The sequence below is a fragment of the Zootermopsis nevadensis genome, unplaced genomic scaffold (genome assembly GCF_977971745.1).
Source record: "Zootermopsis nevadensis isolate Lab colony 2312 unplaced genomic scaffold, Znev_1.0 Znev_ptg000008l, whole genome shotgun sequence".
Classification (NCBI taxonomy): domain Eukaryota; kingdom Metazoa; phylum Arthropoda; class Insecta; order Blattodea; family Termopsidae; genus Zootermopsis; species Zootermopsis nevadensis.
Window position 1 is genome coordinate 17,166,643 of NW_028259140.1, and position 26,069 is coordinate 17,192,711.

The window sequence follows — 26,069 nt, forward strand, 5'->3', positions numbered from 1 at the left end:
GGCAAACCACTTCTGGATCATCTGCCAAGAACGTATATGAACAGGTCCCAGTCCGAGAAGAGAAAAGGATGGAAGGATCCTGTTCATATGGACCTGTCGTCAGACAAAACACTAAATAAATAATGTTATTACAACACAGCATTCAGGAAAACAAACGGGGGTTCTCTCAAAGAAGACGTAGATAGAAACCAACGACCTCGGAATAAAACATATCCCCACAAATAGCAACACACTAACCCCCCCCCCCCCCGACCCTAATAAAAGAGACAGACGCACATTCTCCATGTAATATTGCACTACTACGCATATAAACATGTCACATTACACCCAGTAAAATAAATTTTCTGTTTACGTAGAAAAAACACCCGAGACTCGCCAGGCTCCGATAAAACTTTTTGGCTTTCTAACGTTTAACCTTTTTAACTAAATTAAAACAGTTTAACGTGTGGTTTTATCATTATTTCTGGGCAATGGTGACGAGACCTTTAGTGCAATGACATGGAAGCAGGCAACTGGCCCGAAACATGTTCAAGTGAACAGAGCGTGTGAGAAGTGACGTGAATTTTGTGCAGAGAGGTGTGGGCCTACGTGGAATTAAGAAGTGACTTGGTAAGAGACGGATGGGAATGGAGATCTTTTTGCAAATTCCTGGCAGTGTTCTGAATTGGTGGAAGAACTGTTTTTTGTCAGCTACTGATTGCAAAAGGGATCAAAGATTCTTCTCTTAAAGCAAACTCCGTATATCATCGTGGATTTCAACGTAACAGATGAACCACCGAGCAAATATTCTGCATTCGTCAGATATTGAAGAAAGAATGAGTGTACACAGAGAGAGCACATCACATATTTAAGACGGAATTGTTTGCAGATTTTAGAGGTGAAAGAATTATATTTAACATGAAATTAAACTGGAGGTTTTAGGCTGGCGTTTGGAAGCTGAGAGGGATGACGACACGATGTGAGGATGGAAGCTGCCCCTACGTAAGGAGAAGGTATGTTACACACTAAGAAGTGAGTAAGCTGGAACGTGGTTTAATATCGAGCATAATGAATATCAAAGTGCAGAAATCTTTCAGATTACAAAATTAGATGAAGATGGGAGACTGGAAAGCAAGAGAGTAGCGTCGATTATCTGCAGTGTCTCCTGGCTTAATTACAACAAATATAAATTGTTATGACAAAGTCATATTAAATTGTAAACAAACAATTGAACAGGAAAAGTATTTCATACATAATAGCATTGTGGCTCATTAATCATATAATTTTGAAATATCTAAATAACATTCTAAGTCGTTTCATAGGTTGCAGGGAGCTCATGTCTGATTAAAGGAGAAATATATGAAATGAGTTCCGGAAAAGATATAAATACTACAACCACAAAGAAATTCCATTAAAAGTGAATTACGAGACCAACGGCAATACAGTATTTAGGCACACCTAATAGACTAAGACTGCTGGGCAATGTAGAACAGCCTATGAAGGGTTTAAGGAAAGTGTAAAGTGGGGTTAGTGAGGCTCGAATAGGGTCCGGTGTCGGGCCGTTTGGAACACGATAATGAACCTTCGAGTTCCTAAACAGACGTGGAATTTATTGACTACTGAGCGACTACTAGCTTGTCAAGGAGGACTCTCCTGCATGCTAGAGGCCACGGGAACGAGAACTTGGCACTTCCGGCAACTGCTCCCGAAACGTCAACAGCAATCCGTTGTATTCAGAACGTAACATTCCAATACTTGATCATACAATCGCTAGCTTTGCTGACCGTTCACTTTATGGTGAGTGAAGTCAGGCCAAATAGTAAGTGAGTCTTTCTTTTGTTTAAAAATTCGCCAAGGTTTCTGACAACTGTCCTGTGTCTGACCTGTATTTGATAATATATTTCGGATGTCGACTCTGCTCCCATCTTCAGGTGACTGCTTGTCATTAGATCGATATTGCCAGTCTTGTTTTAAAAATGAAAAAAATACCAGATATAAAGCAGAACTTAAAACACATTTATACCAGTCCAGAACCCCTGTAACTTTTGACTTTAAGTTTCAACTGGCCGGAAGATCAGGGGTGAAGGCCCCCCCGCTAGCAAGCCATATGTGGAGGTTCCCTCGCCAGCAAGGGATCTGGTCTCCAGGTCAAAACACATGGCAGTACTCAAGTGGACAGAGTCGACAGCGGGCTTTCAGACAGTAACCCAAACTTTAGTACCCAGTCAGGGAAACAGTGTACAAGATTTTCTGTAAATTAAAAAGTAAAATTATTCGGTTTCTTAAATTTGTTGTTCCTGTATTTATTGATATACATCAAAATTACCACGTCAACCCTGAGGTGATCCTTGTTCCCCACTGACTCTAGTTCGGGATATAACTATCTCTTTCTGCAAGAACAAAGAAGATAAAAGTAGTGAGGAAGGATAGTTATAGAAAAGTGGCGCCCAACGACGTGAGGCTACGAGGATCGGCCACAACGCACTGTATCGGCGTCGAGATTGGACAGAAGAACACAGGTACAACACTGCAAGTATCACGGGAGCATCAAACGATCCCCCGCCTTTCCGGAAATCTGCCGACTTCGAAGTGAGCAACGAGATTCAGGGATTCCAGCACCCGTGAGGAGACGTCGCCCGTGGAAACAGCCGCGGACCCTGGCAAGTCAATTTACGGAGGTTTGGAGCGGGGAGGAAAGCCCACATATACGCTACGCGACAACCCTTCGGTCACTTCAAGCACAAACAAACCCCTTCCAGTGTGTGCTCAGTGAAGTCAACCCCAACAGCAGCAACATCATCTTCGGAACACCAGGTTGGCACAGAGTTTAGTTAATTAAAATGTACAACCAGAAGCAGCTGAGAAACCGCTCGGTGGATGTAGGTGGTGAACCAAGTATCTCCCTCAACACAGAGCTTGAGATTGATATAACATCACCTAGCATACATGGTCAACCATCTCCGGTTTATGACACCGAACCACAGACCGAAAAGGAAATCCCGGTAGGTGACAGACACGGGGAAGTTATCGCGATCAGACGGGGAGAGAGTACAGCAGATGAGGGACAAGCCATAAATGCAGGGGTAGCTTTACGGTCAGAAACCAACTTAATAACTAATGATTCCTTACAGAGAATTATGGATTTAATATTAGAAAGCAACGAGTCACTGAAACAAAGCTTGAAAGATGAGAATACTAAACTATCGGAAAGACTAACGAATAAATTTGAGGCAGAGAACAAAAAACTGGCTAAAACTATCGAGAAAGTTAGAGAGGAAACTGCTAAACAAGCCGAATATTTCGAGGCGTCCCTACGAGAACTGTCGACCAAGTTAGATAATAAGTTAGATGCGTCCATAACGGCTTTAAACAACAAGACAGAGGAGTTGGATATTAAGACCAGGGACCTATCAAATGAGGTATTAAACATAGATACGAAGGTAAACAAAGAAATTGAAGCGGTGAGAGAGGAAATCGCCCGTGTTAGGCAGGAAATGTCGAGCGAAATTGTAGAATTGAGCAGGGAAGCTACGAACTCCGCGTCACCAGGACAAATTGCGTGTCAGTCGCATTCCAACCATGAGCAGGCCCGTGGTGGCAGTCCCACCCTACATCTGCAACAGCCTGCCAGTGACCCGCTAGCTGTAAGGCATGCTTTGGTTGAAACTGAACATCTGTTGCATGCGAGTGCTGATGGGCGGTGCATGCAGAATGAAAGTATTCATGTAAGTGAGTCACCTAACTCAAACTTAAATCTCAGGGCAGATATCCAGAAATTAATCTCTGTAGAAATCCCGTTACCCACTTTTGTAGATGCTACGGCGCAAAATGCTTTGTTCCATGTGAAACAACTTGACGAATATTTCGAATTGAAAGCAATTCCTCCACAATTTCGTCTGACTATTGCTGTGAAGTCACTCACAAATGAATCAGCCAAGTCATGGATTCTCGCGACCGCGGGAACGTTCCAAAATTATGAGAAATTTAAGAGTTCATTCATCAGACAATTTTGGAGTAACGAAAGCCAGTCGGAAACTCGCTGCAGAATATACCAAGAGAAATTCAGTCGTCAGAGCGACAAGAGTATGTCCGATCATTTTCTAAAATATGCTGTCTTAGCCAGGCACCTACAACCCCCAATGGAAGACCAGGAGCTCATTTCTGCATTAAAAGCTCATTACCCAATATCCGTGCAGAGAATTTGGTTAGCTAAGCAGCCTAAGGACGTTGAAGAGGTCGTCAGCTTCCTGAGGCAAATGGACGAGATAGGAGAGAGAGAGCAGGGTTACAGGACTGAAAGAGAACCCCCTGGCAACTCGAACCCGCAGAATTATCGGAACAACAGGGCACAATATCGAGGCAATGACAGAAACCAGGAGAGGCAATATCAAGTCAGAGGAATGGAATTTGGTAGGGGAAACAACTATCAAAACCGCCCGACGCGTCGACAGCCGTATTTTGGAAATAGGCGAGACAACATTGCCACAGGTGGGCAGCACAGGGAGGAGGAGAGTCGGAATCACAGGCAGGGGAACCAGTTAAACCCTTACGCCCCCACTTTCAATCAGGAGAGGAAAGAGGAAGACAGCGATCTGCGGATTCCACGACCAAGCTCCAATCAGCATCAGGGGAATTAGATCAGGACGTGTCCGGAGGGCGTGGGTTCGTCCTAGATGAGTGCAATAGAGTAGAAAACGCCCCAAGGAATGAGTTAAAAGCCAAAAGGGTAGGAGTTTGCAATGACGAACTGGGTGTAGGAGACGAAGAAATTTTATTACAAGCGATAGATGGAGACAGATTAAACAATTGCCCCTACGTGAAAATTGTCACGGGAAGTGAAGAGGTGGACGCTTTATTAGATTCTGGATCGCAGATAAGTTTGGTCACTGAAGAAATCTACGAGAAATTAATATTGAAGCAACATCCAATTTTGACGCTGCCCGTCAAAGCCGCTATCCTGATTACAGCCCTCGGTAACAAATCTAAGAGATTGAAGAAACAGGCAATGGTGGAATTTGAAATTGAAGGCGACAAATTCAACCAGGTTTTCCTCGTTGCTCCGCAATTAATGGTTCCTATGATACTAGGTGCGGATTTCTTGAATGAAAACAAAGTGGTACTAAATTTTGCAGAGAGAAGCCTCCAGGCAGAGAGAGACGGAGTTGTTGTTAGGTACAAATCTAACAAGGGCGCAGGACAAGATATCGCGCGATGTAACGGACGGGACCCAAAGGACGATGGTCACTACAACGAAGCATACGTTAACCACACGCTGGTACTAGACTCTGGTAGCCAAAGCCAACTACAGGTGGATCAACCCGCAGCCATTCGTGATTGTAACCATTCGCAGAAAGGGACTGAGATTGGTGAAGAGATAGAAGGAGAACCCCCAGGTGTACATGTAATTTGTAGTTGTTGCAACAGGGATTGCAGTTATGATTGCTCCGAAAGGGAGATTGAGATTAATGAATGCGGGCAATTGGACCCAGCAAAGTTAGAATACGGGAGACGTATCGATATTGATAAGGGGGAGAGACAATGCAATACGAATAATTCAAACACAAGAGCTGCACCGGATGATCGTCGTAACATTTCCAGCGAGGACCTGTCCGGAATCATAGAGGCCCATACTTCATCTCAAAAGCACTATCGCCCGCCATGTTCGAGCTGGAAGATAAGCACGGGAAACCACGAGGCATGTTTAACAAGCGGGAGTTGAAGCCTTTTCGCATGGAAAACGATGTCTTGGCTGAACCCAAATGCAGGATTGACAAAACCGATGTCGTCACCGAATTGTACTAGGTATCCGCAAGGGAATTAGCCGCGATAAAGTAATGAAGATAATCTAAATTTAAACCATTCACGAAAATGTTGTTACCCACAAACTGCCCTGAGGTTTAGAAAAAAAAAAAAAAAAAAAGGGTTACATAACCCAAAATATGAGGGTTTGAGCTAAATAATAGTACATGCATTTCTTTAAAAATCTCTATAATGGAAAGCTATGATAAGAACGCAAGGAATGTTTGAAACAGAATGCAGATTAGAGAAAGCAATTAGGGGTATATAAAGCAGTCAGACTATAAAAAGTTTATCCAGTTGGCATATGTTTGCCTTGTATTTGATTTGTATTTAATATGTTTCTATGTTATAAGATGTCACATTTGAGTATACGTACCAATTGTTCTAGGGAATAATTATCACTACATATAATCTTGAGCGGGATAGAGGTACTTGGTTTATAGTGTAAGTTTAGTCAGATATATATAAAAGTAGTGAGGTAGGAGACAAATTGAGAGGATCTGTGAGTTATAATCTTTTAGAAATACAAGAACAACGCATGTGGAGATAGGGACTCACATAGGTGTGGAGTAAATTGCATGCGAATGATAAACGTAGTATTTACTTATAAAGTAACATAATGACCTTGCTTCACGTTGGGATGTTTAGAGCTTAGATAAGAAGTTCAGACGAATTTGAAATCAAAATTGTCCTCACTTCATTATCGGGGAGTTTATACCAGTCCAGAACCCCTGTAACTTTTGACTTTAAGTTTCAACTGGCCGGAAGATCAGGGGTGAAGGCCCCCCCGCTAGCAAGCCATATGTGGAGGTTCCCTCGCCAGCAAGGGATCTGGTCTCCAGGTCAAAACACATGGCAGTACTCAAGTGGACAGAGTCGACAGCGGGCTTTCAGACAGTAACCCAAACTTTAGTACCCAGTCAGGGAAACAGTGTACAAGATTTTCTGTAAATTAAAAAGTAAAATTATTCGGTTTCTTAAATTTGTTGTTCCTGTATTTATTGATATACATCAAAATTACCACGTCAACCCTGAGGTGATCCTTGTTCCCCACTGACTCTAGTTCGGGATATAACTATCTCTTTCTGCAAGAACAAAGAAGATAAAAGTAGTGAGGAAGGATAGTTATAGAAAAGTGGCGCCCAACGACGTGAGGCTACGAGGATCGGCCACAACGCACTGTATCGGCGTCGAGATTGGACAGAAGAACACAGGTACAACACTGCAAGTATCACGGGAGCATCAAACGATCCCCCGCCTTTCCGGAAATCTGCCGACTTCGAAGTGAGCAACGAGATTCAGGGATTCCAGCACCCGTGAGGAGACGTCGCCCGTGGAAACAGCCGCGGACCCTGGCAAGTCAATTTACGGAGGTTTGGAGCGGGGAGGAAAGCCCACATATACGCTACGCGACAACCCTTCGGTCACTTCAAGCACAAACAAACCCCTTCCAGTGTGTGCTCAGTGAAGTCAACCCCAACAGCAGCAACATCATCTTCGGAACACCAGGTTGGCACAGAGTTTAGTTAATTAAAATGTACAACCAGAAGCAGCTGAGAAACCGCTCAGTGGATGTAGGTGGTGAACCAAGTATCTCCCTCAACACAGAGCTTGAGATTGATATAACATCACCTAGCATACATGGTCAACCATCTCCGGTTTATGACACCGAACCACAGACCGAAAAGGAAATCCCGGTAGGTGACAGACACGGGGAAGTTATCGCGATCAGACGGGGAGAGAGTACAGCAGATGAGGGACAAGCCATAAATGCAGGGGTAGCTTTACGGTCAGAAACCAACTTAATAACTAATGATTCCTTACAGAGAATTATGGATTTAATATTAGAAAGCAACGAGTCACTGAAACAAAGCTTGAAAGATGAGAATACTAAACTATCGGAAAGACTAACGAATAAATTTGAGGCAGAGAACAAAAAACTGGCTAAAACTATCGAGAAAGTTAGAGAGGAAACTGCTAAACAAGCCGAATATTTCGAGGCGTCCCTACGAGAACTGTCGACCAAGTTAGATAATAAGTTAGATGCGTCCATAACGGCTTTAAACAACAAGACAGAGGAGTTGGATATTAAGACCAGGGACCTATCAAATGAGGTATTAAACATAGATACGAAGGTAAACAAAGAAATTGAAGCGGTGAGAGAGGAAATCGCCCGTGTTAGGCAGGAAATGTCGAGCGAAATTGTAGAATTGAGCAGGGAAGCTACGAACTCCGCGTCACCAGGACAAATTGCGTGTCAGTCGCATTCCAACCATGAGCAGGCCCGTGGTGGCAGTCCCACCCTACATCTGCAACAGCCTGCCAGTGACCCGCTAGCTGTAAGGCATGCTTTGGTTGAAACTGAACATCTGTTGCATGCGAGTGCTGATGGGCGGTGCATGCAGAATGAAAGTATTCATGTAAGTGAGTCACCTAACTCAAACTTAAATCTCAGGGCAGATATCCAGAAATTAATCTCTGTAGAAATCCCGTTACCCACTTTTGTAGATGCTACGGCGCAAAATGCTTTGTTCCATGTGAAACAACTTGACGAATATTTCGAATTGAAAGCAATTCCTCCACAATTTCGTCTGACTATTGCTGTGAAGTCACTCACAAATGAATCAGCCAAGTCATGGATTCTCGCGACCGCGGGAACGTTCCAAAATTATGAGAAATTTAAGAGTTCATTCATCAGACAATTTTGGAGTAACGAAAGCCAGTCGGAAACTCGCTGCAGAATATACCAAGAGAAATTCAGTCGTCAGAGCGACAAGAGTATGTCCGATCATTTTCTAAAATATGCTGTCTTAGCCAGGCACCTGCAACCCCCAATGGAAGACCAGGAGCTCATTTCTGCATTAAAAGCTCATTACCCAATATCCGTGCAGAGAATTTGGTTAGCTAGCCTAAGGATGTTGAAGAGGTCGTCAGCTTCCTGAGGCAAATGGACGAGATAGAAGCGAAAGAGCAGGGTTACAGGACTGAAAGAGAACCCCCTGGCAACTCGAACCCGCAGAATTATCGGAACAACAGGGCACAATATCGAGGCAATGACAGAAACCAGGAGAGGCAATATCAAGTCAGAGGAATGGAATTTGGTAGGGGAAACAACTATCAAAACCGCCCGACGCGTCGACAGCCGTATTTTGGAAATAGGCGAGACAACATTGCCACAGGTGGGCAGCACAGGGAGGAGGAGAGTCGGAATCACAGGCAGGGGAACCAGTTAAACCCTTACGCCCCCACTTTCAATCAGGAGAGGAAAGAGGAAGACAGCGATCTGCGGATTCCACGACCAAGCTCCAATCAGCATCAGGGGAATTAGATCAGGACGTGTCCGGAGGGCGTGGGTTCGTCCTAGATGAGTGCAATAGAGTAGAAAACGCCCCAAGGAATGAGTTAAAAGCCAAAAGGGTAGGAGTTTGCAATGACGAACTGGGTGTAGGAGACGAAGAAATTTTATTACAAGCGATAGATGGAGACAGATTAAACAATTGCCCCTACGTGAAAATTGTCACGGGAAGTGAAGAGGTGGACGCTTTATTAGATTCTGGATCGCAGATAAGTTTGGTCACTGAAGAAATCTACGAGAAATTAATATTGAAGCAACATCCAATTTTGACGCTGCCCGTCAAAGCCGCTATCCTGATTACAGCCCTCGGTAACAAATCTAAGAGATTGAAGAAACAGGCAATGGTGGAATTTGAAATTGAAGGCGACAAATTCAACCAGGTTTTCCTCGTTGCTCCGCAATTAATGGTTCCTATGATACTAGGTGCGGATTTCTTGAATGAAAACAAAGTGGTACTAAATTTTGCAGAGAGAAGCCTCCAGGCAGAGAGAGACGGAGTTGTTGTTAGGTACAAATCTAACAAGGGCGCAGGACAAGATATCGCGCGATGTAACGGACGGGACCCAAAGGACGATGGTCACTACAACGAAGCATACGTTAACCACACGCTGGTACTAGACTCTGGTAGCCAAAGCCAACTACAGGTGGATCAACCCGCAGCCATTCGTGATTGTAACCATTCGCAGAAAGGGACTGAGATTGGTGAAGAGATAGAAGGAGAACCCCCAGGTGTACATGTAATTTGTAGTTGTTGCAACAGGGATTGCAGTTATGATTGCTCCGAAAGGGAGATTGAGATTAATGAATGCGGGCAATTGGACCCAGCAAAGTTAGAATACGGGAGACGTATCGATATTGATAAGGGGGAGAGACAATGCAATACGAATAATTCAAACACAAGAGCTGCACCGGATGATCGTCGTAACATTTCCAGCGAGGACCTGTCCGGAATCATAGAGGCCCATACTTCATCTCAAAAGCACTATCGCCCGCCATGTTCGAGCTGGAAGATAAGCACGGGAAACCACGAGGCATGTTTAACAAGCGGGAGTTGAAGCCTTTTCGCATGGAAAACGATGTCTTGGCTGAACCCAAATGCAGGATTGACAAAACCGATGTCGTCACCGAATTGTACTAGGTATCCGCAAGGGAATTAGCCGCGATAAAGTAATGAAGATAATCTAAATTTAAACCATTCACGAAAATGTTGTTACCCACAAACTGCCCTGAGGTTTAGAAAAAAAAAAAAAAAAAAGGGTTACATAACCCAAAATATGAGGGTTTGAGCTAAATAATAGTACATGCATTTCTTTAAAAATCTCTATAATGGAAAGCTATGATAAGAACGCAAGGAATGTTTGAAACAGAATGCAAATTAGAGAAAGCAATTAGGGGCATATAAAGCAGTCAGACTATAAAAAGTTTATCCAGTTGGCATATGTTTGCCTTGTATTTGATTTGTATTTAATATGTTTCTATGTTATAAGATGTCACATTTGAGTATACGTACCAATTGTTCTAGGGAATAATTATCACTACATATAATCTTGAGCGGGATAGAGGTACTTGGTTTATAGTGTAAGTTTAGTCAGATATATATAAAAGTAGTGAGGTAGGAGACAAATTGAGAGGATCTGTGAGTTATAATCTTTTAGAAATACAAGAACAACGCATGTGGAGATAGGGACTCACATAGGTGTGGAGTAAATTGCATGCGAATGATAAACGTAGTATTTACTTATAAAGTAACATAATGACCTTGCTTCACGTTGGGATGTTTAGAGCTTAGATAAGAAGTTCAGACGAATTTGAAATCAAAATTGTCCTCACTTCATTATCGGGGAGTTTATACCAGTCCAGAACCCCTGTAACTTTTGACTTTAAGTTTCAACTGGCCTGAAGATCAGGGGTGAAGGCCCCCCCGCTAGCAAGCCATATGTGGAGGTTCCCTCGCCAGCAAGGGATCTGGTCTCCAGGTCAAAACACATGGCAGTACTCAAGTGGACAGAGTCGACAGCGGGCTTTCAGACAGTAACCCAAACTTTAGTACCCAGTCAGGGAAACAGTGTACAAGATTTTCTGTAAATTAAAAAGTAAAATTATTCGGTTTCTTAAATTTGTTGTTCCTGTATTTATTGATATACATCAAAATTACCACGTCAACCCTGAGGTGATCCTTGTTCCCCACTGACTCTAGTTCGGGATATAACTATCTCTTTCTGCAAGAACAAAGAAGATAAAAGTAGTGAGGAAGGATAGTTATACATTCTTATTGAGAAGGCTGTAATACAATGCCAAAGGCCTCTGAATCTGTGCTGTTCCGTGAACAATCAGTTTCCGATAAACAGCTGAAGATACATACATGCTTCTGATTCACGTTACCTTTAAATGGTCGCGAACTCACCAACCAACGCTTGGCTAATTTTAGACGGACAGTGGCAAAGGCTGAGAGACCTAAGTCAGGGTGGCGCCTGGGCTCAAAAGACCCCGGACCGGATCCCACTCTCACCACTATCATTAAAGTTCAAAGTAAGTAGCTGATTGTCAGTCGCTCAAAGCAAGAACAGAGGCATTTCCCGAAACGTCGTGTAAATCAAATACAAGATACGCACAGAATTAACGCATAAGTCTATAGGGCCGCGTTTGTCTCCGTCTGCCCGCACGCCTCAACTCGAGGTCAGTAAACATCTACCAGACTACACAGCGCAACAACCCAGAAGACAGCCATCTTGGGAGTCACCGCCGTGAAAACCTCGAATCCTACACTGGGTACATTAGTTCTGGGTCTCCGTATACCTACCAGAGGATTCAGTGTAATGGTCTGAAACTCGCTCTGACGACAGAGCAAGTGGATGTAAACACTGATTGAGTTTAGGAAGACGCGCGGGTGCAGTCGGCCCCTCTGATGTACTTCTCAAGCAAACTGCCTTCCTTCTTCATCGAGTTACCTCAGCCTTCTACTCCCCCGCACACTCAACAACCCAAGCGCACGCGGGGTGAGCCTTGCCGCCATGTCGCCATACTCCGTCCACAAAACAGCCCAGCACCAGACAGGATGAAAATGCGACTTCACTAAAGCTGTAGCTGTCATTACGTACAAGGCATCAATGCCTCCGATAAATGACAGGCCTACTTCGCAAACGTATCAGATCGAAGTTCACAGGAGTTTACTGCGTCGAAACGTCCATCTGTATCTACCAAAATACACGGTGCCACATCCTCAGGCATACGATCAGTTCATCTTCTGCAAAACAGGATTAATCTTTGTACCCGAATCAGGTAAAACTGAGGACGTAATACAACAAAAACCAAATTAAATGAACTAAAAATTCTTTTTTATCTGTGAACCTCCACGGGTTGGCACAGCAACGACAAAATTTATGTTGGGATGAGGAACATGTACATACAAGGCTTAAAAATATCCGATTCGTTTGCTCATTACCAACTAATGGGATGGCCGACTGACGTGCAAATATTTAAACGACGCTGTGCACATAACACAGTATAGTTACAATCAGGGATGCATTTTTAAGCACCAGATACGAGGTGCGATCGGAAAGTTTCCAGACTGCGCGTATAAAAACCCGTACACTTATCTCAGGTATTAAATTCATCCATCACCCTCCAAGTAGTTCCCCTGAAGTAGTAGACCCATGTCTGTGACAGATTAACATCAAGGCTAATGATGTAACGAATAGTTTGTGGAACGAAGGCCTTCAGGAGAAGCTAATAGTCGTTCAGCTAGTCAAATTTCCTTTCTACATTTGAACCTGAAGCTCAGTACCGTGTTCACAAAAGCCCTCCAGCGCCAGCTGCCCTGAGCCAGATAAATCCAATCCTGTTTCATTAAGATCCATTTTAATATTACCCTCGATCTGCGCCTTGGTCATCAGGCTTCTCAACCATTGACCCCATCCTCGGGTTATTAATCATCGTAATAACATCTGGTGAAGAATCCTCATGCAACGTCCGTCTTAGGCTCAGATGTTGTCGAAAGCGCCCTCTTCTCATTCATCCCTAGATGATTTCTTTCCATATCTCGCGAGTCCAGCTTTTACACCCATACAAAACAACGGGAAAATTTTAATATTTGAGATGGATGAGGGGACGAAATATTCTAGATTGCATAGCAGCACACATTTTCCGAATTTAATCTGCTCTTAGTTTCTTCGTGAATGATTTTTTTTTACAATGATTCCCAATTGTCTAAACTTTTCTACATTACAGAGGCTTGTCCTGCGGTCTGGTGGTGAGACATTTTGTACCAGAGCCGGGATAACTCAGTCAGTGACTGACTACAGATCTGCGGACCTTACTGTAGATTTATTTCGAGAAGATTTTAATTGGTCTGTCCCGTCATTCTGTTATTTTTCTGTTAGCTTGAACCTGGTATCCTGACAAGTTTATCGGAGTTGTATAACCTTAAATTAATTTAAACTTTCTAATTTTCTAGCGTCAGAATATACGGGGTTGATACTTGTTTACGGTGTAAGTAATCGGATAATTTGCAGGTTAGGTTTTGATGGAACACTTTTATTAACATGGCTGCCGCGCGTTGTGATTTCTTGTGCGTCTGATGGTCGCTGTTGGACCTAGTGGGCTGTGTAATTCGGAACGGGAGACCGTAAATATTCGTTTAAGTTTCCTTTGTTCTGTGTTAACAGACGTGGCGTGGGCGTGAATCTCGGGCGAATCTGAATTAGCAGACATTAAGCGAAGATGTGCATTAGTAAATCGGACCCTGCAATTTTCACGATATAAATCGATACATTTAATGGAAACTTTGTTTTTCCAATGTTCTTTTTTTTAAACAATATATATTGTCGCAGTCCCGAACTGCCCGATGATGTCAGGCGATAAAAATTGTAGGTCGTGCGTGGTTCCTAAAAGTGACCTACAAGTTGAATTCCTTTGCGACTATTATCGAACTGACAGATCTGTCGGCATTTAGTTATTTGAGTTTAAAGTGTGGGGTGGGTAAGAGGAAAGTAAAGCTGTCCCGCGGGGGGAGGAGGTGTAGGGCTGTCACACACGTATTTAAGTGAATTTTACGTACGAGGTGCGATCAGAAAGTTTCAAGACTGTGTCAATAGAGGGCGAACCGGATGTAGTACGAGCTTCTGCCGCTAGGGGGTGCGGCCTACATTCATAGTGAATCAGTGTGCCAGCCGGCATCATCGAATTAGCATTTGTTTCTTAGTTACGGGCGTTTTGGTAGTGCATTACACCGACCCTCCTGCGATTTCGGAATGGCGTGTGCATCAAATTTTGCCAAAGACTCGCCAAAACGGCTACGGAAACCTATGAAATGCTAAAGCAAGCATTTGGGGAGTCAGCAATGGGTCGTGCACAAACCTTTGTGTGGCATTCACGTTTTAAAAATGGCCGAACCTCTGTCGATGATGACGAGCGTTCTGGACGACCATCTTCGAGCACAACGCCCGAAAATGTTACAAAGATTCGGCAGGCCATTCACGAAGATCGACGTCGTACCATCAACGACTTGTGCGACATTGTTGGGATAGGCTATGGGACCTGTCAGCTGATTCTAAAGGAAGAACTCCACATGCGACGCATCATGACAACGCGCCAGCGCACACCGTCCTCAAAGTTCGGCAGTTTTTGGCCTCAAACACCATGGCCGTCATCCCGCACCCTCCTTATTCGCCGTGTGACTTCTTCCTCTTCCCAAAGATGAAAATTCAGCTAAAGGGAAGGAGATTTGAGACGATAGAAGAGATTCAGGCAGAATCGCAGATGGTGCTTGACAGGCTGACAAAGAAAGATTTCCAGGGATGCTTCCAGGCTTGGCAGCGGCGCTGGGATCGTTGTGTTCACTCCCAGGGGAACTACTTCGAGGGTGATGGATGAATTTAATACCTGAGATAAGTGTACGGGTTTTTATACGCGCAGTCTTGAAACTTTCCGATCGCACCTCGTATTGCAGATTTAATTCGACAGTATTGTCATAATACTAGTTTTACTTATTTATCATCACAGATTCATTACCCCGAATGATGTTTTCAGCAGACGTTGTACAACGAAATAAGATCGATGTTTTTACCGTCATGTACCAATATAATGAAATGAAGGATCTATTGTATCGAAACAAACCAAAATTAAATCCGCTCGGAACTTTCAGACACCAAAACCAAATTTATCTGAAATCCGTTCAGTACACGATCCTCTCACAAGCGCACTTTCTTCACTGAACGTGTGCTCTGAGGACTTTTCAACAATAACTTCTACTAATTATGCCCTGTATTGTTTAACGTCTGCAATAAAGTCTACGTACACCACGCAGGTGCGTCCTGTTAAGTTAACATTTATAGCCACGTCGCATAAAACAACTTCCCCAACGCTTAAGGTCTTCCACGCGTCGGACATGTGTAACAGATGACGGTCATCAATTATGGCTTCCGGGTAGACCACCACCCACGCCCCGTGTTACACGTCTTGTCAACAGCGGCAGAAATGTGCAGACACGCGAATGGCTAGGACTCCGGAGACTGTGGTGAGATGAACCGGTTACAAACTGAGCTTACTGCAGGCAATGAGAGAAAAATCCCCCCGACACATCACTCCCACAACATGGCATGACCTGCATTCCAACCGAACGGGACTTCAACTCGTAGGACATCCCCTAGGATCTTTAATGGTAAAAAAGGATCTGAAATCCTTAGAATAATTTCCGCATAAAATTTCTATATTCGGATGATGGTTCATAAACACGTAGTGTATATTTATTTTGTACAGTCTATACACAAACGTTTGAAGTTTATTGGTGTTGTAAAAATTATATAATATTAAAACATTTTGTTGTGTAAAATATTATATTAGCGCTCTTAATCGTAAATACGATTTTACATTATATTTTTTTAGCGCTTTTATTAAAACGACATGTTTCGACGGGTAATACCGTCGTCTTCAGGTTTTTATCAATTTAAAATATTTTAAAAACTATTAGATATTTGATGCAATATATTATAATGATCCGTAGTTCTGTTTGTAGCTTTCCATTTTCATGGTAAGTTGCTTATTGTAGTCAGACGTTATATTTATCTGTGGAATTAATGTTTAAATATATTTAATCAAACACAAACATGACGCATATAAGATACAAAACGTAAAGTATGTTTCTATCACATGCAATTTGCCTCCAACAGATAGAAGCTCTCAATTACAGAAGGCTTGCACGGTCTGCACATATTAACTGCTGTGTTCGACAGTCCTGGCAGTCTAACATTTCGGATGTAGAGCACGTGTTTATGTTGGAGAGATGAGCAACGTCTCCGTACCTGGTGTTCTAAAAGGGGTGTTAATTGTGCGAAGTCTCGTCTAATTTGGTGGAATCCTGTACATAACTACTCATGCTTTAAAAAGTAGGAATTTTATGACACTTTTAAGTTGAGGATTTTAACTTGAAATTCAAACTGCACGTAAATCAGCTTGAAGTAAAATCCTAACGAGCAATTATTTCACTAATTCCAAATTGGGGAACTTCACAAGACATCGAAAGTCTGAAAGTGAGTACGTAAGTCAGTCACCTTGCCGTATAACAACCTCTGTGCACATTATTTTCTCTTTACAGCGCCCATTACCAAGCACCAATTCGTCCTCCTGCGCGTCTGCCGGCCGGGTGACCCCGGATCGCAACCGGAACAAGTGACAGACAGCATGTGACTGCAGACTCCTGCACAATCAATAGTGCGTCGAGGTTGGACGGCGTGCATCTCCACCACCCACCCGCTCGGCAATGCAGTTATTCGATTTACATTTCCACATTTTATGCGTAATATCAGAGCGTTCCATTTCTCTTTCGCACTGGCAGCTAATGCCCTGAACCAAAAACGAGACGTGATAACGCACGAATTACAAATAATGAGTCAAACAGAGCTTTGCTGATTATTTTACATACCCGACGAGCGACCTGGAACTACAGAAGGGAACAATTTTGACTCTGCTACAAAGATTCGTGGTCCTTGAACTCGCACGGTCATCCAGCATCATCGCTAACCACCGACATGTCAGTTCCTCTACAGATGACACTTACGCTTAACATTTCCTTCGCAATTTCTACGCCTCAACGTTTTCATTTGTTCCTTGGAGAAACTGAAGACCAATTCGAGCACACAGAATTTTCGGATTAACGAAATAGCACGAGACAATCGATTCTCTAAGTAACGGCCCTGAAGACCACGGTCATATTGTCAGCGAGTCTCATTTTCCATCTCAGACGCTGCCACTAGGAATAAAAATAAATAAAATAAAGAAAAGTCAGTATAATAACTGCAGATCGGAGTAAATTCAACATCCAAAAATTTGTTACACCTCACGCAGTGTACAACACCCTACATAATCTCACGCGAATTTAACCCAGATTCACACTTCTCCTCCAAGCATGTGGACTCGACAGGAACTGAACGTTTATAGCGTGTGACGGTCGAATTAAGAACAACGCCGTCAGGTCCATATGAACAGGATCCTTCCATCCTTTTCTCGGACTGGGACCTGTTCATATACGTTCTTGGCAGATGATCCACAAGTGGTTTGCCATTGCCTTCTTCTGTGTGTGAATGGAGTAATTGTTGGGATGCCACGGAGGAAAACTCCGTGTTGCCTAGACCACGGCCTTGCCCAACACAAGTTATAAATTCGGGCACCGCCGGGAATCGAACCAGAGACCCCAGGATTACAACGCCAGCGTTCTAACCGCTAGACCACCATGGCTATTAAGTGTTCTGTCTGACGACAGGTCCATATGAAGAGGATCCTTCCTTCCTTCCTTTTCTCGGACTGGGACCTGTTCATATACGTTCTTGGCAGATGATCCAGAAGTGGTTTGCCATTGCCTTCTTCTGTGTGTGAATGGATTAATTGTTGGGATGCCACGGAGAAACCGGGGAAGCCCCCGGAGGAAAACTCCGTGTTGCCTACACCACGGCCTTGCTCAACACAAGTTATAAATTCGGGCACCGCCGGGAATCGAACCCGAGACCCCAGGATTACAAGGCCAGCGTTCTAACCGCTAGACCACCGGATACGATACATTAAATTACTAAAATAAATAATAAATAGCTTTAATTAACGTCACGGAGAAAGAAGCTTATTCAAATCAAAGATCTGCTCTAAAAGTCATCATCTCAGATATTATAAACTCCATGGCCTCCTCATACAAAGTAGCAACGCGCTGTAATTAATCAGCGCAGAAGAGTAAAGAGTATAGAAAATTAAATTCATAAAATATCCGTTGATATAATCAGCTCACGGAGACTAAATGAACTAATGGAGTCTGCTGCCAAGAAATCCCACTCAAAGAGCAGTTGGTGTCAGACGGCGTTCAAAGGCAAGCCTGATCAAGTTATTCTCAAATAAATTTCACGTCAAGAGAAGACTTGGGTACGCGTCTGAAACACGGCAAATGGAATTAGCGCATTTCTCGTCCTTCTAGAAAAGGCGTGTAGCACTTCGGCATGGCGAGTCCAAGGCATAGTGACTGAAGAAACACGAGAATTTCTTTTAGAGTCTGAGGTTCCACCGCTGTCGTAAATTTCACATCTTCAAATGATTGTCCAGCGGTCAGAGAGCGTGGAGCTGCGGAAAGTCTTTGGCAAGCGACGTCAGAATTTCTCTCTTTCTACAACAAAAGCATCCACACGTTGAAACGCCCATGACAAAGAAACGTGGGTGGTCTCCTGGTTAACCAACGCCCTTTCCAATTCCTTCGACGAATTCTCATGACCAAAAAAGTAGGCTCTGTGCCGTTACATGAAACATTTTCCGCGGTGTTTGTTGGTTTGTGAGAGGGCTACGAAATTTTGTACAAATAATAATTTTGTAATCCTGGGGTCTCGGGTTCGATTCCCGGCGGTGCCCGAATTTATAACTTGTGTTGGGCAAGGCCGTGGTCTAGGCAACACGGAGTTTTCCTCCGTGGCATCCCAACAATTACTCCATTCACACACAGAAGAAGGCAATGGCAAACCACTTCTGGATCATCTGCCAAGAACGTATATGAACAGGTCCCAGTCCGAGAAAAGGATGGAAAGATCCTGTTCATATGGACCTGTCGTCAGACAGAACACTAAATAAATAATAAATAATAGCGACCTCTAACGCGAACGCAAACATAATGCTGCCTGAAAGACAGTTTATGTTGCAAGATTCCCTACAGAGGCCGGCCAATTGCTTGATCCTCGACGACAAAGAACACGCAACACGGGGAAACGCAAATAGACGCTTGTGCCGACAGCAGAATTCGATCCCGTGACGTCAAACATCCGGGCGACCCAACACCATCAACGCCCACTGTCAGCGTACTGGTGGCCTGACATTCACATCTCCTCGTACTACTCTCCCGTGCATTCTGAAACGAGGTGTTAAAAGATACCGCGCACAAGGAACAGGCACTGAGGAATTAAAGTGTTTATTAGCTCAGGAGCATGGTGTCCTCATGCGAACAGCACCCGAAGAACGGGGGACCGACGTAGGGGAACCTCTCACTCCCCGACATTGACCTCCCCTTCCGGAGTCAAGACTCCTGACGACAGTCGCCATGCTACGAGGTGCGATCGGAAAGTTTCCAAACTGTGTCAATAGAGGGCGAACCGGATGTAGTACGAGCTTCTGCCGCTAGGGGGTGCTGCCTACATTCATAGTGAATCAGTGTGCCAGCCGGCATCATCGAATTAGCATTTGTTTCTTAGTTACGGGCGTTTTGGTAGTGCATTACACCGACCCTCCTGCGATTTCGGAATGGCGTGTGCATCAAATTTTGCCAAAGACTCACCAAAACGGCTACGGAAACCTATGAAATGCTAAAGCTTGACAGGCTGACAAAGAAAGATTTCCAGGGATGCTTCCAGGCTTGGCAGCGGCGCTGGGATCGTTGTGTTCACTCCCAGGGGAACTACTTCGAGGGTGATGGATGAATTTAATACCTGAGATAAGTGTACGGGTTTTTATAGGCGCAGTCTGGAAACTTTCTGATCGCACCTCGTACAACCGATGCCCGGATTCACCTCATCACATTTAAAGAAATCCTCTTCACCCAAGATGCTGACCTTCGAAAGGTCAAATACCTTTGCTGCAGCAGATAGTAAACGTGCATCATAAAACAGCACGTCCAGATTTTCTTAGCTCCGTATTACTGTATGTATCCTCAACGGCGAAATTCGTTTGAGGTCACTTTAGGTCAGAAAAGAAATTAATTCACGTGAGGGTAATCGCTCCAAGAACTACAAGCAACGGAGATACGACACGCATTTGTTTAACTGACAACCCTTAATGCTATGATTCCATGACGAGACAGATGCCAATTCCAGGGTATTTTTGATGGCGTGGGAACTGAAGCTGGTTACAATGCCACCAGGCGGTACAGCCAAGATGTCCTGAGCGCGCAGTTTTAATCAGGAAGAAGTTGTGCGCTTCTCAAAATAATTTCTCGCCACTTTTCTGCCCAGCGAAATGGCGTTCGTTCTGTTCCGTGTGGAACAAATGACAATAACACGTGACAGAGAAAATCGCGTAACTAATAACGACTTCCACGTCCACACAAGAATTCAGAACATCATTACGTAAGAATGCATGTGGTGCCTGAAACCACTGACCTCCTCAAACAACCGGAATTACACTACGCACATTGTTTATGAGTTGAGTTTGGCAACATTTTCGCAGGTGGTCTAGCGGAAGCTTCATAAAAGTCTACGAAAGCGAACAGATTTTGAGCATTCCTCTCTTTGTCATGTACTGTCCACAGAAGACGAGAGAATCCCTGAGCGGGGGGAATGTTTACTGCCAGGTGGACTAGAGGGCTGCTATTGGTGGGAAGTGTGATACGTCAGAGTTTTACGTTACTACACAGACTGAAAACATCAAGCAGTTAAGAGTGAGTCCAACTCTAATGTGTTCTGCGGGTGTTGCGATAATATTCTAGATTAAATCGCTGTGCCACTGTGAGGTAATCTTAAAGCTGTACCCATTAGAACACGTGAAAGCCTGTCGTCTGTTGTTCGTTCAGTGGTTGTGGAACGAATGCTTTTAGGATGGGTCGTCACTCACCGCGAAATCTCGCGCATGCGCGTATATCGAATTCCTTCCGGGGCTTTTCTCCTGGTCTGTGGACTGTGGGTGTTGCGATAATATTCTAGATTAAATCGCTGTGCCACTGTGAGGTAATCTTAAAGCTGTACCCATTAGAACACGTGAAAGCCTGTCGTCTGTTGTTCGTTCAGTGGTTGTGGAACGAATGTTTTTAGGATGGGTCGTCACTCACCGCGAAATCTCGCGCATGCGCGTATATCGAATTCCTAGCAGGGATTGTCTCCTGATCTGTGGACTGTACATACCAGGCGAGGCCTTCCAAATATGGGTTAGGGATGACACAACAATGCACGTTGTAGCATTTCTGCGGAAAATATCTGCAGTCTCGTAATAAAATTCCAGAAAGAAGGCTAAGGTGGCGAAGCTGCTGGTTGTAGTCAGCATCAAATTCTGTCACGAAAGATCATAAAACCAGCATAAATGCGAGGGTTTGCGGGTGGAGGGTAATGCACACAGTTCTGTTACATTCTGATGTAGACTATTCCGACACGGAACAAAAAAAAAGAGCCGTTATTCAGAGAAGAAAGAAGGCGCGAGGAAAATCATCAAGGTGAACACGGTTGACTGCTGACTTCTTATTTCAGATCGTAAGTGACAAGGAATTAATAGTTTCGCTGACACAGAAAATCCATTCCTGATTCCTAAGGACTGAATTACAGAAGCTTCATCCTGTAAACAGTTTTCATTAACATGCCGTGGCTTGAGTAACGGAGGTGTTTTCAAGGACAAGCTAACTGAAGGCACTGCCAATCGACGACACAACAGAAGATCTGCACACGAACACCGACGAAGGAAAGAATATACGAGAACCACACAAATCAGGCAGCATGAGTAATCCATCCATCCATGATTTACAGTCAGGTTAACTGCACAGTTCGTTGGAGAAACACTTCAAGCTCTGAAGAATGAATTCCCATCTTAAGCCAATTTTAAGTAAATGAAGACGATGTAGGATAGAAGCAAAGTGGTTGCGAGACCTCAGACTTTCTCAACCGGGTGTCCATTACGTCATCGGACCGGACTTTCGTGTTTCTGAGTTCACATAGCATTGGCCTGTAAACTGCATAGGTTGTACAGCACCGGACAGGGAAAATCCTTCGTATTATAACAAACAGATATTAGAATATGACAATACAGAAAAAACGATTTGGAAAACTGTACAAGATGCAACAAGTAAACATTTCATAGCAGAAGAAAACACATCAATAAAAACAACAAATAAGCAGTCTTAAACTTTCAGCAAACTCATACAATACTTCCTAATGATTGCAGAAAAACTGAACAATGCAGTACGTGGCTAAATCAATCCCGAGAACCTCCCCAGATTTAAACCTTTCATTTACAAAATAAAATTAAACATAAAATATTATTCATTCCCTAGTGCCTAAAAAAAACTAGTGGTTAGGAAAGAAAACTGACAAAATTACTCAAAACGTGCTACGACTATCTTACAAATCAACAGCTGAACGGTTTTCCCAAAATGACTAAGAATTTAAAAAAAAAAAAAATTAAGAATTTTGCAACTACACACCAATTTCATTACTGACAGAATTTTCCAAAATGTATGAAGCAGTTAATACAAGACAGTAGCAACATTCTAACAAATGAAAAATTTTGATTTTGAAGAGTTCGCAGCTGATAAGATCTTGTATAAATTCAGATGAAGTCTTATGTGCCCTTAAAGATATATAGCATGACCTCGCTAGAGCATCTGATTCAATGAGGCAAGATTAGAACTAGATTTTTATGGAATTCAAGGTAAAGCTGTGCAATGGTTTAAATCAAACAATTACACTAAAAAATAGCAGAAATTAAATCTCCTAATTCAGTGGTTTGTTGCAAAACACGGAGTTCAATACTCGATCCTCTGCCTTTCCCAATTATCTACCTTAAACCATCCAGGCCTAAAGACTCTTCACCAACAGAGTCATCCCAAGTCAAATCAACACACTTCAGGGGCAACATCGTCATGACAACTCCTGATTCTAATACAGTTTTGCGAGCTCGCTGGGTCTTCCTAGAAGTAACACACGTGAAACGTTTCCTTCCTGCGGCCAGTAATTGCAGTGACACAAAACTTTCATGTTTAAACTTTCCTCAAATTTTATTCCCTAAAATCCTTATGCCCTAATTATGACATGAAACTAATTCTTCAACCAACTGAAAGCTATTAAGTGGAACTTTAATTTATAATTTCACTCATAATATTGTTGGGGCACATTAACGTGACTTTGACCTCTAACCTACATTTATAAAAAAAAAAACATATTACCAGATTTATGCAATGAACTCCCACAATCCTTGGTGATCATTTCAATACACATGTACAAATTATCATGCTGTGACATGAAAATGATGAGAAGACATGATTTTCTTTTTCTGTCAGAGATCTAACGCTACACCGAATAGTTGTTTATCCTTATCATAGAAATGTGTAGCATCACTCTGATGATGGAGGCAACAAGATCCTCCGAAACGTTAGTAAGCTTCTACGGGACTGCATGGCGCTACAATCCAGAAGACAGCCATTTTGTGTTGCATTGTCTCACAAGTTCTGTGGTGGTCTTGTCAAGTGCAAAATTCATTTTTATTTCTGACAACTTTAAAACTCCAAGTGCTCTCCAAGTGTCAAAGAATTAAATAAATGTTTTAAAACAGTGTCGCGATGCTCAGAATGCCAGTCACGTTGCATGTTCCAGGCAAGACCCGAGACCTGTGCTGGACTGGATGATAAAAAAGGTTCCTTACTATTCAGAAAAGACAAAGAATCTTTGAAAAAAAGCAGGAATATTACTGCAAATTTGCCTAAAGCTTTAGAACTGAAGCACTTGTCTCTTTAAGCTCAGGATATAAATAATCAAGATGGAAGACTTGTTGAGTTTTGACAATGAAGCACTTCCTTAAAACAACTTTGCAATCATTACAAGAGTCGCCACTTTCAACTTAAAAGTTGTCACAGGTAAGTCCAAGATGCCATGAAGAGAAGAACGTTCAATTTAAGAGACTCCGGTTGTAGTGACATTTAAGGTTAAGGTGAAAATATAGCAAAGTTATAGAAAAAATTTAATATAACAGGAAACAATAATGAAAAGTTCAGAACGTTGATGGTTATTCCTAAGAGCTGGTCAATTAGGAAAACACAACAAAAGTGCAAAGCTTCAAATTACATGGTTCAGATTTCCAAGAAATGAGTGGCTGAGAAAGGCAAAAATGTAAAACCAGGCAAAGTGATACGTTCTGTAACAGCTGGCATCGTGAAACAATTCTGTGTCCAATGAAATCAAAAGGATCGTGCCAGGAAACAAGTGATTTTGTTTCTGGAAACTCAAAAGACAAGAAGGCCCATCAGAAATGGCTGATAAATAAATAACCTAAACGAAGCCTACTTAGATTTCAAGAAAATGGAACATGAGAAGCTGCTGGCCTTTCAAAGTTTACCGAGTTATGGCCACACTGCATGCTGATTGGAGCAAGTGGTATGCATGGAGTTTAAGGCCTCCAGAACTTGCACCACTACATATCCACCTTAAAAGTGGCAACTGTGATATTTGTCAAAATGCTCGTTAACACCAAACAATCAACGCAGCGCACACCTGATAGCTGAAGTTATACATTCAGACAAAAATTTCTTCAGAAACAAAGTGTTCACAACCACATATATAGTACACGTGCAGTGAAATTTAACTAAACTAGCTCTACTAAATTTTTTCATGAATCTTTCACCACAAGACATTTTGTGGGTTCCTGCTTCAAAGGGATTACAAAAGTGGACCCACAAAAAACAACATAACACACACACGCGCGCGCTATCAGTGGAAAGAATCCTGTTGCGCCACTGAAAAACTAGAAACCAGGCGTCACAGACTGTAAATATCTACACTTACAGGTAATATTTCCCACTTTTGTGAAAAATTAAATTTTAATTTTTTAATGAATAAGTCTGCCAGCTTTCCTTTTTGCCTTTCTCATCAAGAGTGTACTACCTACGTAGCCTACTGCAATCTTTAACCCAAGTGACCAACAACAATTTACGTGTAACCTGTATTTATAAAAAAAAAATCTCTCATCAACCTATTCATTTTCCAAATTTTTACTTAAAGAATCAAAAAATGTTCTGGGAAAAATTATAAAATCTGGCCATATATTTTTTTATAAATTAAGATGAAAGATCAAGGTCAAAATGTTGATGGGCATTAAAATATTACGAGTAGTATACCCAAAGGAAGCACACTTAAGAGCTTTCAATTGGTGCAAGAATAAGCTCTCTACCTTAATAAGGACCAGAGTTATAAGTATTGTAATGAATCAAATATGGGAAAATTTAAGGAAAACTGAAAAACCCAATAACTATGAAAATGACACTGAAAAGAAAAACGTTATATTTATCACTTACTCATCAGACTAGGCATATGAATCACAACCTTCAATATACCTGATGTTCTAAAATTTATGTTCCTTATTTTCTGGCTTCCATTACTGATATTATGAAAGTTATATTCAAGGTATTAAATTTCAATCACTTTATCATATTTACTTCATCAGTTTTGTTCTGCATGAGATGTGTGTTCATCCTATGCATTCAGTAAAAAATGGTGAACACCTATGTGTTCTGTTAGGTGGTAAGAGCCATTGTGGGTTTTCTAAATATGTTATACAGTGCATTATTGGGTTTTCTAATAATTGTGAAATCTAAAATGTTACTTTCTTTTTCAATGGCAAGCTGTTGTTTCGGATTTATTACATTGATTCACTGAATCGTTTAAAGGTATAAATGGTGTCAGTAATTTGGTTATTATAAACTAATAGTATATCATAGGTCGAAGTAACCTACATC

The 26,069-nt window shown here is 42.5% G+C and overlaps 1 protein-coding gene across 5 annotated transcripts in view; it reads right to left on the reverse strand.

The window, feature by feature from the left end:
* The window catches only part of Tsp26A (Tetraspanin 26A), a 98,444-nt gene that overhangs the window by 71,640 nt on the left and 735 nt on the right, over window positions 1-26,069 (reverse strand). The gene's annotated exons all lie outside the window — the stretch shown is intronic.